This window comes from Fragaria vesca, linkage group LG4 (assembly GCF_000184155.1).
Source record: "Fragaria vesca subsp. vesca linkage group LG4, FraVesHawaii_1.0, whole genome shotgun sequence".
NCBI lineage: Eukaryota > Viridiplantae > Streptophyta > Magnoliopsida > Rosales > Rosaceae > Fragaria > Fragaria vesca.
In genome coordinates, this window is record NC_020494.1 from 7,283,511 (window position 1) to 7,288,494 (window position 4,984).

Consider the following 4,984-nt stretch of genomic DNA (forward strand, 5'->3'; position numbering starts at 1 on the left):
CAAATTGGGGTACTGGTGTTCAAGGGTGAGGCTAAATCAAGTTTTCCAAGTGGCTTGACAAGGTTTATGGTTTCATCTATTTTGATCGACGCGATTAATGGCTCTTCTAATCTGGCAATGAAGATTTGATTCAACGTTTTGCTTGATGGTACTGCGCTCGGATCGGTGACGAGGCTGTGCTTCTTAGGTGAGGTTGGTTTCTAATCTGTGTGGCGTGCTATGGTGGTGCAATTGCAGAGTTTTGGGTCGGCGGTTGATCGACGATCTGGATCGATGTGAGCGAGGTCGGAGCAGCACATGTCGGGCAATTGGAGCTGGGTGAGATTGGCGTGGCGGTGCATCGAAGAGGCATGGGGGATCGTGATTGGGTAAGCCAAGTAGGCCTGGTGTTTAGACTCATCTTTTGGCCCATTACACCTAATTTGGGCTAGGGTTTTTTGCTTTAGCCCAAAACTAAGTATATATTTAGCTAGTCTATTTTATAATAATTCTTTTTTTTAGGAGTCTAAACACTTTGTGCGTGTGCCTAATTGCGGTGGTTTGTTCCATGGTCTAATTAGGTTCACTTTTTTATTTTCTGCATTGAATTAAGTGAGCGAGATTTGTAATGAATTATACTAGCATGCCAAGTCCTTAACTTGCTTTAGGTAGCAAAGGAGGACATGTATCCTCACCATTCTGACCTCGGTATTAATGAAATCGCCTATCGGCACCCTTTGTATAAAAAAAAAAAATTGAGAACTTCTTATGCTACTAGCTAATGATACTGAGCTATTAGAATAGGGATAGCAATAATCCCAACGGGTAGGGTACCCACGGGTGTTCGACCCTACCGGGGGAGATATACGGGGATAAATAGGTGACGGGTATGGGGATATTCAGTATTCAGATTTTTGAATCGGGTACGGGGCGGATATGGTATTTTGATATTCGTCTCCATCCCCACCCATTTAGAATGGAAATATTATTATATACAATTTCTTAGATATGTTTTTAATATATATATATATATATATTATTTATAAACAGATATTCATGTAAAATCTTTTCTAATATTTTTGTACTATGATTATCTTAATGAATATTTATAAAACTTCATTTTTAACCGAGACTTATACTCGTGTTTGTTAAATTAAATCAAAAAACTTATTTATATATGTATTTGATTTTTATTTCATATTTCTATATTTCATAATTATTTTTAAAAAATTAATTATTACATAATTGTTAACAGGAATCGGGACGGACATAGGAAGATAATCCTAAAAAAAGACGAGGAATTCTCGTTATCTAATTACGGAAAATAGAACGGGTACAGAAATGATGAATGAAAAAGGTCACGAGTATGATATTCCCACCCTACCCATTGCCATTCCTGTATTTGAAACAGAAGACGACAATCGTTTTGCTCCTTTTCGCTTAAAGACTATCAGTCTCGCTCCTCTCTCTCCCACATATTGAAAGCCAAACAGGAGACGGTTGTAAGTACAGTTCTCACTCTCTTCTACTTGAGTTTCAGTCCCTACATAAGTTTCAGGCTTTCAAACTGATCTCTTTGATCACTTGTGTTTATATTCGCATCTGGGTTCATGGGTGTTTCTGTCTTAAATGCAATTTGGATAAGTGGTTTGACGACAATGGCTATTGAACTTTGAATTGGTTTGTTTTGGCACCCAACAGTATCTGCAATGGGGCTTCTCACCATTATTCGACAGATCAAACGGAAGCAGAAACAAATACGTCTCCTCATGGTGTATGTCTACATCTCTCTCTATAATATCTGGGAATACTTGCCTCATTTTACTTGATTGTTGTTGTTATTGTTTGATGCAGTGGGTTGACAATTTGGGCAAGACTACGATTTTGATGAGGCTTAATGGGGACGACACCAGCCTTGTCACTCCCACCCTCGGCTTCAACATCAAGACCCTCACTTACCTCAAGTAACTATATTGGACTCTCTTTGTTTCTTTTATGCAGCACTAGCAATGATATATGGGTTTATTGAGTTTGTGTTTATATAATGGTTTTGCTAGGTATACGCTCAATATATGGGATGTGGGGGGGTCAGAAAACGATACGATCTTATTGGAGAAACTATTTTGAACAGACTGATGGTCTTGTATGGGTGGTTGACAGTTCTGATCTTAGACGATTAGACGACTGCAAAATGGAGCTCCATAATCTTCTAAAGGAAGAGGTAACTACAATGCACCGTATTGTTGTCAACTGCTATGCCTAGTATACAATATGGTTTTTGTGGAGCTATTCATATTCTTATAATGTTTATTAGGGGTTCTTCTATGTCTCATATTTCGTATGATGTGAGGGGATTTCTATGAAACTGTTTATTTTTTGGAGTGACGACTTATGGATTCATGTTGGATATCCCGAAACTTTAGGTTATCTAGATTTTGACTGATTTTTAAATTGAGATGCATCATTGAAAATATTTGATCTCCTTAACCACTTCAGTTAACCTATGATATTTCATTATGTTGCTGGTCTTAAAACCTGGTATTAGTGTTGTGTTTTCCTTCTTTTGTGACTTATGATTTGCTACCACTATTATAGTGAATTGTTCTAAGACGCGGACTTGTTTTGCTCATATGACAGAGGCTATCAGGATCCTCTTTATTGAGACTAGCAAATAAGCAGGGCATAAGAGGTGCCCTTACTCTAGAAGAAATTTCCAAGGTAGGGTTCTAGGCCAGCTTGTATCGGTTGGTGAACGTAGTTTTTATTAGAATGCATCATTGCTTCCTGTATGCCTTGATCTAGAAACAGTTCTGTTCTTTTCTGCATATGTTTGTGTCAGTTGTTCTATTCACTTTTTGGAAATTAAATTGCAACAGACCACTTATCATTTTTAAGTAGTTTGTATGCAGCACTTCAGTGTGAAATCTTTCAATGTTTTTTCTTCATCTGGTTGAAACCAATATATATGTAGATAATAATGTGGATTTTTAGTTTTTCAATCATGAGTATCCATTATAGTTTCTCTTGTACTCATGCCTAGGTTTTGAACTTGGAGGCAATGGATAAAACTCGACACTGTAATATTGTTGGCTGCAGTGCATACACAGGTGTGGGACTGCTTGTAGGATTTGATTGGTTGGTCCAAGACATTGCCTCTAGGATCTCTGTGCTTGACTAAGGCCAGTTTTCAGTAATTCTAATTTCGGTAGTGTGTTGAGTGACTTGAGTCATCTTTTCAGTTTCAGTGAACACTTGACAATCATCCAGTAGTATATATGGCAGTTATCTTTTCAGTTACATGAGTGTGTATGTGTCTCTTTAATTGTAACGAGTCATTGTTTCGGAATGGGCTCAGCTCTGAGACTCATTATTGACTGGAAATTGTAACTTTGTACCATTATGAAGTTAAATGTGAGAAGTAATGAACATATATTCTTTTCTCAGAGTTCTGCCTCATTCCCATAGGATAAGATAGCATGAGGTACTGTTGTGTTACATATCATTGTGAGTGCCACTTTTGGCACAAGCAAACTTCTCTTACATTAACAATAGAGAAATTCGTCTCAATGGTATATGAACTTTTGCTCCTTATAAACTTTGGTGTATCAAGTTTTAAAAATATCAGATTGGTATCTCATGTTTCCATCCCGACCTAAGATTGATATATTAGCCATTAAGATGACTAATTTACCCTCAGTCCTAAAAAAAAGATGACCAATTTACCCTTATATTCCAATTTTTTTTTCTTTTTATATTTTTAGGAACGTAGAGAAAAAATTCATCTCAATCATCCTAGCTTGAATGTCAATGGCAACAACAAGATCCTTGAGTGGCAACGGAAACAACAAGAACTGAACTTATGTATGTTTCCCCTCTCCAATCTTCTTCAAGTTTATAAAGGCCAACCCAAATCATCAAATTCCAAAAATTCTTCTAATATTTCTAGAATATGAAAACAAATAAAATAAAAAACTAAGAAAAAAAGAGAACTTAAGGGTAAATTGGTCATCTTAATGGCTATATATACCAATTTTAGGTCGGGGTGGAAACATGAGATACTGTCCTAATATTTTCAAAACTTGATATACCAAAGTTTATAAGAAGCAAAAGTTCGTATACCATTCAGACGAATTTCTCTTAACAATATGCACTCTTGAAAAATGAAAACTTTGGTGTTGAACCTTCCCCTATAACCGGTAATTGAAATCACGGTCCAATGTAACAACTCACAGCATAGCAATCCTCCAGCTCCCTCCTTCAGGTTTGTATTGACTCTCCCCCTCTCTTGATCTGTCCCTCTCTCTCTCTCTCCCTCAACTCTCTCTTCTCTCATCACATTGTCTAAGTAAATTTTCTTAATTTTCATTTTGCAGCTTGATTAAGAGTTGTGTTTTTGTTAGTTGCTTGATTTGCTAAGACCTTGAGAATAATTATTTTATGGTTTCCACATGTTGTATGTTGTTATGAACAATTTATTTGATTTAGGTTGCTTGGAATAATGTATTGATATCTGAGAAGGGTCTTATAGTTAGCTGGAGGACTTTAAAGTTTGCTCTATCAGTTTCGATTAAGTTGGAAACTCTTCAGAATTCAGACTCATTGAAAGTTCATTTTCATGCTCGAGTGATAATTTCATTTAATCCCTATAGTTGGGAAGTAACCCAGACTGTAAAGAAAATTTAATTTCTGCATTGAATATGCACCTAAATTGGAGAATTTTAAGGGACCTTTCTAAATTTGATTGCATCCCTAGTATATGCTCCTATAGTGATGAATTGGCTTTCGATGACTACACAATAAGAGACCTAATGTGTGGACAGATACGGGTCAAACATTTTTTCTATCCTGTTAGATTAAAGTTCAATTCTAGTGTTTATGCAGGAAAGCTGAGTGAATGTTGATGAATATGTGGTGCTGTGCTTTTTACATGTCTGCTGGCAGTTTCTTATTTTTCTGCACTTTATGTGGAGGAATCATTGGTTTTGAATTGACTGGAGTACTGTTT

At 36.4% G+C, this 4,984-nt stretch overlaps 1 pseudogene across 1 annotated transcript; it reads left to right on the forward strand.

Annotated features, from left to right (window-relative positions):
• The first annotated feature begins 1,688 nt into the window (after window positions 1–1,688).
• On the forward strand, window positions 1,689–3,403 carry LOC101303410 (annotated as a pseudogene). The gene is made up of 5 exons (XR_184452.1): window positions 1,689–1,757; window positions 1,834–1,943; window positions 2,037–2,200; window positions 2,617–2,697; window positions 3,020–3,403. The product of XR_184452.1 is annotated as a probable ADP-ribosylation factor At2g18390-like (transcript).
• The last annotated feature ends 1,581 nt before the right edge of the window (window positions 3,404–4,984 follow it).